The sequence below is a fragment of the Pygocentrus nattereri genome, chromosome 1, assembly GCF_015220715.1.
Source record: "Pygocentrus nattereri isolate fPygNat1 chromosome 1, fPygNat1.pri, whole genome shotgun sequence".
Lineage (NCBI taxonomy): Eukaryota > Metazoa > Chordata > Actinopteri > Characiformes > Serrasalmidae > Pygocentrus > Pygocentrus nattereri.
Window position 1 is genome coordinate 19,123,237 of NC_051211.1, and position 14,699 is coordinate 19,137,935.

The 14,699-nt window shown below is 35.8% G+C and overlaps 1 pseudogene; it reads right to left on the minus strand.

Moving 5' to 3' along the window:
- Positions 1-921: 921 nt before the first annotated feature.
- LOC108438284 lies at positions 922-12,102 on the minus strand (annotated as a pseudogene).
- Positions 12,103-14,699: the final 2,597 nt, after the last annotated feature.

Here is a 14,699-nt window from a genome sequence, read left to right on the forward strand (position 1 = left end):
AAATGCATACAAAAGAATACCTTAACATTTTGGTTCACTGAAACTTGCTGATGGCGGCAGCAGCCTCGATGGGTCCGACAAATGGTGCTATTTCTGTTTTAGTAGTTTGAGTTTCATGTTCTTTCCAACGCAAGTACATGGAAACCACCGTAACTTTTGCTTACCACAGTCAGGCCCCAATAACTTGTAGATCTGACTACTTGCGTTTTGCACATTTTATTTCCTCAGCAGTATCTGACTTTGCATTTTTGCACATTTCACTTTAATATTGTTAGCTGCTAGAATTATTGTATCAACCAAATACTGTATTCCATTGCTGTTCTGGTTGCTACTTTAGTGACTGCTATGCTTCTATATGCTAGGCTATCTGTTAATATATCATAGTATGTTACAGCCTCCTTTACACAACTCCACAAATTTTTATTAAAAAATTACATTATTGCCCAGTAGTTAGGAGATGTTGTAAACGATAACTTACTACATTCTGTGGTAAAGCAGTCTCATACTTTGTATTAATCAGGTGTGCTTTTTGCACTATAGCTGCTGTCATTGTATTTTCAGTGTCCACCCTGATTTGTAGAGTTTTCAGTTAAAAATTATAATTTCATATTTCTTATAATGCCTTCCTCCACTGATTATACCCACTCACTCACTGAAATGTGAGTCATTTGAAAGACAGGAGAAAACAAAACAGCTCAATACATAAAACCAGAAATTAAAAGAATTCTAATTTAAGAAGTAGCTTAAAGGTTAAGAATGTAAGAAAATATCCCACAGTAAGTATGTTCATAGTCACAGATCAGGACAAAATAGTAGTTTTCTAGTTTGCTGTTTTTGCAAATCATGTAAATAATGCCCACCAATTATATGTGCAATCTACTACATTGCACATGTATTAGTTATGCAAGGAAACAACAGAAATAAACATAGATTCACTTTATTAAGAAATATTTGTTACACCATTTTGAATCATACTTCATTAAACAGATTAACTTATAGAATATTGAATATTGACAGTCAGTGATTATTAAGCATAAAATGTTTTGATTCATGCTGTTGTAATAAAACAAAATATTTTCAGGAATGAGCAAAGTTGTTGAAGTTAAAAACTGTACATTTTTCTAGACATTGTATCATTTAACAGCTTATGATGTTTGAAACTAATTGGAATACATGGTACAGAATTTACATTTATAGTGACAGTTAACAACAAAATGCACAAAGTAATGTTACCTAAAAAGAGACATGAATAGGAAAACAAGCTAAATTGATTCCAGAATAACATTTGGACTAAATTAAATCTTATTAAGGGTCCTTACCTGCAGAATCATGAAAATCATTAACTTTTCATACAAACGTAAAACTGAGAAAGAAAAAAAATAATGCAAGTAATGCAACTGATTAAAAGTTCAAGAAGTCCTTATTTATATGTTTTCATTGTCTACTTATTTGTCTTTTGATTACTATTGCTGATATTGCACAGATATTTTCCTGTGAATGTCTTCATTTCTAAGAATAATACTATATAATAATCTTTTCTTCTTACTTAAATGTAACTGTTCAAACTCTCAATAGCATCCTCCTTAGTATACGTCTTCCATTCACCAGGAATCTCCCCCAGCCCCTGGAAATTTTTACCGTAGAAGTTTTCCAGCTCCTTCTGGAATTTGCACACAAACCACTTCCAATATGGTAAAAAAGGAACATTGTGCTCTCCATCATGGCCTTTCATTGTTCCAGTGCAGATGGCTTTACAGAAAGGACACTGTTCCCAGCAGCACTGAGACAGATGTTCAGTCAAAATCTCAACTGACCTTTTCTGGAATGCTTCCATTTTAATGTCTGCACTATGTAACTCTACAGTCTTTGAAAGAGCTTCATTTAAAATTTCACTAAGAAAATCAAAGTCTGTAACTTCCAAATGATCAACACGCAATATTTCAGTGAAGTTCAGCTCATCTATTAGATTAGAAGAGAAGCTTTTCAGCCACATGCTGGTATTTCCATGACTGTTCTTGACCTCCTCTGTTGCTACATGCACTGCATTGGTTATTCTCATTTTTTATTTTTCAGATTGTTTTTAAAAATGATCTGAACCTTTTTGTTTTCACGGTTGAGGTATTTGGCAGTCTGATCTGCTATAAATGTCCTGAAGTATTGTTTGGGACTGTGAATGTACTCCTTGTACTTCTCAAAGTCCTCCTCTTCTGCAAGGGATTTCAGGATACGCTTCTCCAAGTTGGATCGGTTACTGCTAAATGCACGGCTTGAATCTTTCATATCTGCTGCCACATCAATAGCAGTTTGATTGTAGACTGCTTGCAGGATTGGTTGTTCAAGTTTGCTGCAGATAAGATCACCAAATATGGTTGCTGTTGTAGCATCTTGGCAGAAGTTCCTGTAGACCTTATAGTACTGCAGTTTCTGACTCTCCAGATAATGTTTTGGATCATTTGTTTTTGTGAATTGTTTGTGGCATTCGACAAATGTGGACTCTGCATGTTGGCATACATACAGACACAGATCCACTGTGAACTCCTTCTTTAACACAAATCTGTGATTCTCAATTTGAAATGACTTTACATCATTTTGGACAAAGCCTGTTATTTCCTGACTTTGGCCACTGTTGTAACCCAGATGTAAACTTTCTATTACCTTGAGTAAGTCAGATGTTTGCTCACCAATGTCATTGACCAGATTCCTTATTGACATGTTGTCTTCTGCACATAAATCATTTTCAAGTTGTTCGGTCTGTTTGCCTGTTATACGTACAGGTAGTCTATTATACAGTGAAGAGGCAACATATTTGTGAAGAAACTTCTGAATTCTTGTCATTTTTGTTCAAAATAATATAATCAGTGAAATTTCCAACACTGTCTGGTTTTTTATAGGTTTTCTGACTAAAATGCTCTTGCAAAAAATACAGTTCACAGCTTTCAGACAGGATTTGTGTAACATCCTCCCAGAAATGAATGTCTTTCATCATTGGTGTGTTTTGCGTGAGCTTAGTGACTCATTTTTCCCAAACACTGTCAAATTCTCTCTTGAGTGCATGTTCATCTGTTTCTTCCTTTTTTAGCCTCAAAGCGAGTTCTTTACTCAGATTAAAAAGCTTGTTTTCATACTCTTTCTTTCTTTTCTCCAGCTTCTCTTTAGTTTTCCTTTGTTGAAGAACTTCATCTAACTTTTTTTTTGCTTCCCTGACAAGTTCATCATGAAGTTCCTCAATTTTGTTAATGAATCTGCTTCGCCATTGAATCAGAGTTTCTTTGTCCTTGTCCTCTTCAAAGTATTGTTTCATTAATTCCATCACTTCCTCTTTTTTCTTCTTCATATTTTCTATGAGGTCTTTTTCAGCTACTTGAGGGTCTCCATTCAATATTCTATTGAGTAATTTGTCTTCAGTACTCAACATGGTGCTTCTCAGATTCCAGGTCCATTTCCCAAATTCAGTTTCCAGTTTCCTGTACACTGCAATCTCCAGAGTGTTTCTGAAGCTAAACACAAAGTTTTCATGAAGAAGTGCATTCCATAAATCATTTAAACTTGTTTTAAATTCTGACAGTGTCATTATACGAGATTTAGATGTTTTTCTGAGAATAGCATTCTTCAACTCCTGAACACATTCACTGTATGATGGGTTTGGTGGAGCCATGGGTGGGCTGCCCTCCCAGAGCTGTGCAAAGTACCTCACATCACTCTGCACGTCAAATGTAATGATATCACTGAAACATTCTGCATCACATGCTTCTTCTTTAGCTGCCAGCTTTGTCATTTCATTCAGTTTCTCCTGCAAACGTCTCCTTCCTTCCATGTTTTTCTCCCCAGCTGTGATGTCTCCAACATTCTGATGCACAAACATACAGCTGGGATTTAGTCTGACCTTCTTCATCCTCAGGAAGGCCTGAACAACAATCTGAAGGATGTCCTGCATCTCTGTTGGATTTTCTCCAAATATGTTGATCAATGTCATGTTTCCAAGTCCTAAGACAAATGTTGCCAATTCATTATCATGATGTCTTGTTGACATTCCAGCCAGTTCAGGAGCACGAAGCCCCTCTGTGTCAATAACCAGAATGTAATCAAACTTCAGTTCTACCTTCATTTCTTCTGACACTTTGACCAGCTGCATGAAGGCTCCTCTTGTGCATCTTCCTGCATTGACTGAAAACTGGAGTCCAAACATAGCATTGAGCATGGTAGATTTCCCAGAGCTTTGAATTCCCAGAACTGACAGGACAAAAACTCTCTGGTCTCCCAGTTTATTTCTGACTTCATCTAGAACAGCAGAAACCCATATTTGAGGTACATGAGCTGTATCTCCATCCATCAGCTCCAGTGGAAATCCAGATATCATCAAGTCTGCTACAAGCCTTGGTAAGGAAGATACATTAAATTTTCCTATTTCTTTTTTATTTTTTTGTACACATGTATTTGATTCATATATCTGACCAATCTCTCTCAAGATGTGCTCCAAACCAAAGGCTGCAGCATTAATTTTTTCTAAAATCTTCTCCAGTTCTGCCTGTTCTGTCTCCAGTTGCCCAGATTTGTCATGACTTTTTTTAAGGTTCAAGATCTTTGACCACTTTTCATAATACTCATTATGAAAGGATGATATATTTGCAGTGTAGTTGTCCAGAAAAATTGTGATCCATTTAAGAACAAACACCATCTCATCAGTAGTTTGTGAATTCAGTTTTTCTATAAACATCTTCATGAATTCTCTGAGGCCACATGCTTTCTGCTGCTCACGCAATTTCTTCATTTCCATTTGTTTTCTACTCTTTTTGAGCTCAATGTAGGAGCCTTGTGGTTTGTGCAGTTCTTTATTCATTTGACACCATTTTTTCCACAGTCGTCCTTGACAGGGAAGGTGTGTTTCTTTGTTTCTGGATAAGTCTTTTCCTTCTAGTAAGTTTGTAAGGTGCTTTGCTGCTTCTCTTCCTCTTTTGCAGTCCTCAAATTCCTCATCCATTTGGATCCCTGAGTGTTTTGCTACATTTTCAAGTTTGAAAGTAACTGAAGGTTTAGAGATGAGTTCTCTAATTGTTGTTGTAAGTTCTTTAGATATGGCTGACTGATTTCTGTCTTTAAGACCAATTCTGTATTTCCCAGCCCTCATCTGAGTGACATGTGAAGATTCCTCAGAAAGCAGACAAATCATTGGTTTGGAGAGCTTATAGAGCTTCTGCAACTTTGCCATTCTTTTGTCATTTTTATTAAGATTGGGTAGAAATACAACATTCACAGATGACATTTCACTCAGAATCTCCACTTGCTTCTCCAATTGCTGGGCTCCTGCATCACCATGCAGATTACAGAATGCCACACAATCGGTGAAGTGATCCATACTTTTCCCTGATGGGAGATACCAGGCAATCTCCACCACACCATCCATCAGTAGACGATTTGTGTTACTGCCAGTGCAGTGCCGATGGAAGAATGTACTGTGTTTTTTATTGATTACACTGTCTATCAGCTGAGATTTTGATGATGACACATCACCAAGCCTGAAGAATGCCACCATTGGAGTGTCTGCAGTGGCAATAGCCTTTTCATTGTACATGATTTTGGTTAAACCTTCATCGTCTGTAGTAACTGTAGTTTTTTCTTTGCTAATGACATTGGATGTTTTATCAGTGGTTTTCCAGCTTTTCTTGATTTGGCGAAACGTCCACAGCGGGAACTCAATCTCTCTGGTAAAGGGATTAGGGACCAGTAAAGGAACTGCGTATTGACACTGTGATAGTTTTGTGACCATCAACTGCCTTAGGAAATGATCTGAGCAGTGGAACAGAGCCATCTGAACATCCATAGGATGAACAAGACTGATCTGGACTGCTTCTTCATTTTCCTGTGTAAAGATATCATTATAAATATCATTCTCATCAGCATTTTCAGCAACTGGGTGAGTTTGATTAATCATCCCGTCTGAGTGTGTTTGATTGATTTTACTGCCTTCTCCACATCTTGCTGTGTAGTTCATCAGCAGCAGTCTTTGTAGAAAAGTGTGAACTAAATCATTCTCTGAAGAGGGTTTAGTTATTTGAAGAACATCTTCCATTTTCATTTTTTGTTCTAATTTTCCTGTAAGATTAAGTTTAATGAATAGCTCTGTTTTCTGTTTTTCTTCAAATTGCTGTGATCTGTCTTCTGCTGTTCCATGCTCTGGATTTTCCTCCTGTGCAATAAAATTTCAGATGAGACGAAGAAAAAAAAATTATTTGTAAAATTTACGTTGACTTCATTGCGGACAGTATGAACAAAATATATTTAATATTTTGTCGGATCAACTTGATTTCAAATGTAAATATACATCCATTCTTGCCCTTTATACATCCTTTGTGCCCTGCAACACATTCCAAAAACAAGTTGGGACAAGGGCAATTTAACACAGAAGCCCTGAAGGTTATATGTGTTCCTGAGCAGAAGTTCTACATTTTTTTTTTTTATTTGTAAAACATACCCAAAATACTTAAAACAAATATTTCTAGGATCACTTGGGAATATTTCTGCAGGGAAGTTTGTAATGAATTGCTAAGGGTACATGCAAATGAGAGAATATAGTGTCACATCACACAAACAGTAAAACAAGCTGATATTCTCATTTATACAACCCAAATTCCAATGAAGTTTGAAGTTGGGACATTGTGTAAAACATAAATAAAAACAGAATACGATGATCTGCAAATCCTTTTCAACCTATATTCAATTGAATACACTACAATGACAAGATATTTAATGTTCAAACTTTATTGTTTTTTGCAAATATTCACTCATTTTGAATTGATGCCTGCAACACGTTCCAAAGAAGTTGGGACGGGGGCAATAAAAGTTGAGGAATGCTCAAAAAACACCTGTGTTGAACATTCCACAGCTGAACAAGTTATTTGGAAACAGGTGAGTGTTGTGATTGGGTATAAAGGGAGCATCCCTGAAAGGCTCAGTCTTTCACAAGCAAGGATGGGGCGAGGTTCACCACTTTGTGAACAACTGCGTGAGCAAATAGTCCAACAGTTTAAGATGCAATGTGCAATTGCAAGGAATTTAGGGATTTCATCATCTACAATCCATAATATCATCAAAAGATTCAGAGAATCTGGAGAAATCTCTGCAAATAAGCGGCAAGGCAGAAAACCAACATTGAATGCCCGTGACCTTCGATCCCTCAGGCGGCACTGCATTAAAAAACGACATCATTCTGTAACGGATATTACCACATGGGCTCAGGAACACTTCAGAAAACCACTGTCAGTGAACACAGTTTGTCGCTCCATCTACAAGTGCAAGTTAAAACTCTGCCATGCAAAGCGAAAGCCATATATCAACAACACCCAGAAACACTGCCGGCTTCTCTGGGCCCGAGCTCATCTGAGATGGACTGATGCAAAGCAGAAGTGTCCTGTGGTCTGACGAGTCCACATTTCAACTTCACTGGAATTTGGTTTGTAATGAGAAAATGTGTCACCATAATGTTCTTTATCCTTAACATCATGATTTATCTAACACTGTGTTTTATGAATCTGACAGTGTTGCTGACAGCACCAAACAGCTATTTCTGAAGGAGCTGCAGAACCGTCAGTGAATAAGTTTTTAACTGTATTACATTTAACACACATATGTTCTGCAGAGATTAGCTACTAAGCATCTGATTTATCTACAAACAGAACAATTTCATATTCTCATTTATGTTACTAATTGGTGGAGCAGCAGTTGATGGATAATTTGTTTCTGAATTTTTCTCTGTCAGAGCTTGTCTCAGTTTAAGCCCAGAGCTAATCTGGTCTGCAGCATTCTATCATTTGGGTTATATGTTATGAAAAATGTGTGTGTATATATATATATATATATATAATGTTTGTTTCCATCCTTTTTTGATATCTTTTACTCCTTATAGTCAATATTTACCTTGTCCCCTTCTATTATTTTGGTTTGCTCTTCAGTCTTTGCTTCGCTGGAGTTATCTACAGTTAGATTTGCACCTGCAGCTTCATCTTCTGAAAGGAAGGACAGAAACACTTTGTTAAATGTAATATATTTAGTGAAATCCTAATGAAAGAATAAAAGTATTACATTAGACTGTTATTCATATTTAATTCAAATTGGCGTCTTAAGAAATTCACAAACATTTGAATACAAATGTGTAGATGTGTAGACAATCTCTGCTACTGCTTGATACAATGAATTTTCCATTGCCATAACCAATTATAGACTGATACAACACAAAAACCGAACATACAAAGTCACATACAAATGAAATTTTGTATTAAAATTTACCACATACTATTGTTATTCCTGTGAAAACAGAAAAAAGTTTGATTTAAATTTTCAAATAGTTCAAAAGATTCAAATACTTGCTGACTCACACTTTAAAAGAAATGATTAATGTCCACCAAATTAACATTAATTAATTAATTAATTAATGTCCACCATTAATTAATAATGTCCACCAAACCCCAAATTGCCACAACTGCTGAACCCTAGCTCCAGCTCCACAGCACATATCTCTTTCTCAAGCATACAGAACAAAACTTCCTGATGGCAGCCATTCTGTATGTATGCATTAAAAACTCAAAGCTAATCACTTACCAGTTTGCTGAGTCTTGCTGTCTTGTAGCTGTTCCTTTTGTGTTGACGTTGTATTATATATCTCTGCAGTGTAGCAGCGCTGGTTGTTCTCAGAAACCATGTGGTCAATCTTCTCCAGCAGTGTTTTCATCTCTGATTGGTTGTTCATGCTCTTGCTGCAGGTGTGGTATCTGTCTCCACACTTCTGAAGCAGCTGCTCTAGAACAGGATTTTTCTTCAGGTCGTCTATGATGGTGTCACTGTCCTCCTCGCTTTCATAAGTGAAGAGAATCATCACAAAAGGCAGCACACTTTCACCAAATGTTTTTTGTAGCCATTCTATTCCCAGCTTATCAGCATCTGTAAAAAACCTCTGTTGCAGAACAAAGATGAAAGAATGGATATTATTTTCATTGAGTAGCTGACCGGTGATGTACTCCACTGGGTCCAGGTACATTTCACCTTCATACAAGTCAAGTATATTAATCACTGAAACATCACGTCCTGATATTTCTCTTCTTCTGGGGAACTTGTCCTGCTCTGGATGAACATGCTCTTTTCCTAATAAGATGTTCTCGTCTCCAAAGCAGACTGCAGAGCTGTTTCCAAACAGCACAACATTGACTGTTGATTCACTGGAGGATGGCATGTTACAAATGGATGATTTAGGTGCCACTTCAGTTTCTGGATGGCTGTCCACTGGTTCAAGTGTTGCGCTGGAGTTTTCTCTAAATAATTCTGCTTGTGAGGATTCCAATTTTATATTAAATAAATGCTCTTCAGCTTGGGTTTTCTTCTGAGTAGTTTTGGGGGGCATCCTGGTCATTTCTTCACATTCATTATTGTGGACTATTGATGTGTTGGTCTTCTCTGCGCATCCATTTCTTTTGGTAATTACTGGAAGCTCACCCACTTGAAATTGTTGTGATGAGCTGGTATTTTGGGGACAGTGATGATCTTGTGATGGTTTGGAGGTGATGTTGTTTATTTCTATGTCCTGCTTTAAATCACCTTGGAATGCTGTCCCTACCGCTTGGGACTGTATGGACGCTGTGTTTATTTCAGCTTGAGACGTAAGATCATCCTCTTTCTCTCTTCATTATCCTAAAACGAAGACCATTTTAAATTTATTATTTGCTTCATTTTATCTTTAGATTTGTAAAGTAAATTCTAAAACTGATAAAATGTAAACAAAAGTGAAAGAATGAACTTGGCACTTTCTTCAGTGGATAAAACCGTTTGATCTTCTATTTCATGTAATCCATTCTGCTGTCATTTTAAACTAAATCTTTCAAGTTCAATTAAAAACTTCTGGAAAGGTTAAACAAAGAAGAAAACTGTCACAGACTCCAAGGACAGTTAAAGATCTGCTGAAACTTATTCTACTGTGAAATTAAATCAGTCTTGTTATACATTTGACTGTGTATCCAATTAAAAGTCCAGTAGGCTAGCCAAATTATGTGAATACATTTCACATTCTGCAAGTGCTGTCTTAATGTTTCTCAGTTTTTTTCTGTATTTTTCTTTGGAAAATACAAATTGAACCTTGCAAATCTTTCTCAAGCGCTGACGTTTATTTTCATAATCTGGGAAACTGTCACCTGATTGCAAAGTGTGCTAAGGTATAAGAAATACACTAAACAAATACATAAATTAATAATAATAATAATACTTGTTATTATGTTTATTATTATTATCATTATTATTATTATTATTATTATTATTATTATTATTACTCTGGGATCTTGGTCTGAATCAATTATGCACTGTGTTCAGGATAAATTCTTTGTGTCTCTTTGGAGTTTGTTGTTATTTTTCTCATGTTATTGCTGATTTTATCTTCATCAGAGAGCTCACCTGTTCCTGGTGGGATGTCCATTAAACTTATTTATAAGTTTAATCCTCCATATTTTCCCTCAGCCTCCTGCACCATAGCCTACATAAAATAATGCAACATTTTAGGCTTAAAACATAAAAATATGGGTTTCTAAGTGATTGTAGAATGTTTGTTCTCTGTAAAGTGGAACCATAAATGCTCCAGAGTAGTATTAAAATGAGCTCTTTAGGGGTTTGTGCACTATTGACTTTACATACTGTTTTGTGCACCACTGGGTGGCAGTGTAGCAAAAGATTAATGCATAAGTCTGGCTAAAGAACAGTGTAGTCCTGTGCAGTGTGGTGTTGCATGGGTGAAATGCATCCTCTCAGGTATAGACATGTTAACCTGTACATCATCGCATATTAAAGAAGAATTATTTATGATTGTGTAAAATCTTCAATGCTTAGCACTGCCAACCTGCTAAAATAAAAATAGGATTCAAGTATCCTGAGTTTACACTGCTCTATGCTGAACAGTAAAAGTAAAATAAAAATAAAAATGACTTTTCCTATATTTTTCATATGACTGCTGAATTTGCAACTACTAAGTACTGACTTGAGTGAATACTTATGCAATCAGTTACTTTGTGTTTTATATTTCTAATTATTTTAAATCACTTTTCATAGATCTGACTTCACTTGGACATTAAAAAGTTTATGTTGATCAGTGTTAAATATCAAATAAATCCACTGTGATTAAGTTTTTTTGTGACAAAAAACATGAAAACTTATAAAGGGTAAATACTTGTTTGTTTACTCATATAAAGAAGTAAAATGAGAATTTTCTTGTGCGTGTCAAAGTCCTGTTCATTATCTGTTACATCTATGCTATTAGCATGAGCTAATACTTGCACAAAACAACTTCATTGGAATTGGGGTTGTACTTTGTTGTGAATAAACACGTAAATAAATTTACCATGTAATAAGCAGCAGAAAGTACATAGTTAATGAGTAAAAAGAAATATACAAATTAATGGCAGGCTTAACCCTTTATTTGGATAGAAAAAACAACCCAGCAAGTTTAAAGACCAGCTGCATTGCACAAACTGAATAAATACCGTTGCTTTCTTCAAAATATACATACTCTACTTTTCTGTCATATCAACTTTCTTGAACTAGTTTCAGATCTTCAAAAAGAAATGATTTCAAAGAAGTCTACCCACATAAACACACCACCAAGCACTGGGTTTCATTTCAAAGGGCAGCAAATTCATAACAAAAAGATCTGTGATGGGTATTTTTCCTGTCTAGTCACAAAACATTTAAGGTTAAAAAGGACAAAAATACATGGCCTGTTACTGATGAATGTTACCAAGATGTTTGTCAAATAAATAAAATTGTCATCATATTTTTTTTTTGCATGCGCAGTTCCCTTAAATTATTATATCAAGCATAGGACAATGTTACCTAAAAATGTTTTAGCCAAAAGTACATTTCCTCAATGTGACTCAAATAAATATTCCATATGTAACATGCTATAAATACCATAAATTTATCTTCTTTTTGTCTATTCTGTATTATTATTGACTATTATGAACAAATAACTGATGCTTTTCCTAAAAGCTTAAATAGGTAAAGATGAGTTAAATGAATGAAACCCAACCTGAGTGAGGACACAGCTCTTGTCATCTGCTTTCTGCTGTTATTGTAAATTTGCTGCTTCAGTAACTAAGAAACAGAGCTGGGGTGTTTATGTAGGGCAGCAGGGAGACTTCTCTGAAATCACATGACTTACTGGTTATAACAGGAACTGGTTATGAATGCCTGAATCTTTATATCATCTAGGTCAGTAAAATATGTATGTTTGAGAAAAAGACATTATCGAGATAGCAGCATATGTTGCTCCAAAATGTTTAAATATCTTTCAGTATGTATGGTACCTTTAAAGTTGTGGAAGTTACTAATGCCATGAGCACTAATACACCTCCATACCATGACAGTCCCATTGCTTTTGAATTTTAAGCTGAAAACAATCTGAATTGTAACATTGTTGCTTAGTCTATAGCTTTGAAGGAACTTCAACTGAATCAGGGAATGCAACGTCCATTATTTTCTACAATCTGAAAGGCTGATCCATCAGACCACATTCTGATGAAATGAAGCCCAGAGAAGTCAGCAGCATTTCTAGACATTTTATTGTTTGGCTTGTATTTGTGGATGCAGAGATGAACAGTCCATATGGTGATATTCATCACAGAAATGTGGTAATTTCTAATGCAGTGTCATCTGAGAGGCAAAAGGACATGTATATTCAGTTGTAATTTCTGGTCTTGCCCTTTACACTCAGATATTTCTCAAGATATTGATGAATATTTTGATGACATTATGCACTGAAAGGAGTGAAATAACTAAAATATTTGCAATTGCTTGTTAATGAAAATTAATCTTAAATGGTTTTGTAGTTTTACTCAAACAATTCACATGGAGTTCTAATATTTTAAATAATATTTTAAAACAATGGAGCAGTGGAGAGATGAAAGGGTGGAGGAGCCCAGACTTAATCCACGTTTCTGTCATATACATGACCAGGGGACACATACAGGGTTCCTTAATGTAAAGTATTGCCTTCAGGAGATGGTAAGTTTCAATCCTGGCAATTCAATGAACAAGACGATTCTAATTTTTCATACATAAATCAGTGTATAAAATGTATATATTAGTGTATATATTAAATATATAGTGTATTAGTGTGTATAAGTGTGCTAGTGTGGACCTTCGTACAAACCTTTGTATATATATTGAAAGTATTTTTTCCCGAAATGGTTTTGTGCAGCATACTGAAAGTAAAAGGACTGAAGGTGTGAGTAAAAACTTCACTTAATATGTTTCATTCATCTGGCCTTTAGGACTTGCCTATTAAAAAACAGAATGTAGGCTACACTGATTTATTTGTGCATTTAGCAGTACTTCCAAAAACCAAATAACAGACACATTAATATTTCTTGACTTCTGCACTGAAACATATATTAGACATTAATGGCTGTATATTGAGTTATTTTGAGGGAAGAATAAATTCACACTGTTATATAAGCTGCACACAGACTACTTTTCATTGTGTCAAAGTGTCATTTTGTCAGTGTTGTCCCATGAAAACATATACTTAAATATCTGCAGAAATGTGAGGGGTGTACTCACTTTTGTGATACACTGTAGGCAGCAGTGTTCTTTCTGGAAAGCAGTGGCTTTCTACTTGCAACCCTGCCATGCACACCACTGTTGTTCAATGTTCAACAACTGTTCTTCTAAGGTCCTCAGAAATTTCCTTTGCTCATGCCATGATACACTTCCACAAACATGTGTTGTGAAGATTAGACTGTGATAGATCTCTGTACTTTAACAAAACACAATGGTCACTCACACCTGATTGTCATTCCATTGATTGAAAACACCTGACTCTAATTTCAGCTTTAAATTATCTGCTAATCCTAAAGGTTCACATACTTTTGCTGCTCACAGATCTGTAATATTGGATCATTTTCCTTAATAAATAAGTGACCAACTAATATTTTTGTCTCATTTGTTTCTGTGAAAATCTGATGAAGTATTACATCAAATGTATGCAGAAGTATGAAAAATTCTAAACGGTTCATAAATTTTCAACCACCACTGTAACTTCTTGGAGGGACATTTGAAACACAAACAGCCACATCTTCTACCCCTGAGTCAGGGTTGCTACTGATTTTCTACATTGAGCAGCTTACAGCTTTTGCCACTTTACAGCTTGTTGCAACCCTACATTAGTCTCCCAGGTCTGCTCACTCCATTTCATCCTGTCATCCACTGCAGGCACATAACTGGGTTCTCCAGCCCAGGGGAATAAGGCAGACTAGAAACCTAGGATGCAATGAAGGGGTCAGTTCAGTGGAAGCACTTCTCAACAAAGTCTGTGCATACTCAACTCATGACAGATAGTGATCTACTTCATTCATTCAGCAACCTACAACAGTATAAATGGAGAACTCTTCCAATCTCTTGGTTTAGATGCTCAATGTGTCCATTTGATTGAGTGTGGCAGACAGATGTTAAACACATGTTTATGTTCAAACAGGGAAAAAAGACCCTCCATATATGGGAGGTAAATCAGGTACTGCAGTCAGAGACTATGTCTTCAAGTAGTCCATAATATTAAACATATTGAGGAAGACAGCTTCAGTGGTTTCCCAGGCTGAGTGGAGTTTATCACAGGAATAAGAGAGCATGTTGTGGAAAAATCTATCAATGAGAATTTAGATGGTTGTACACCCTTAAGA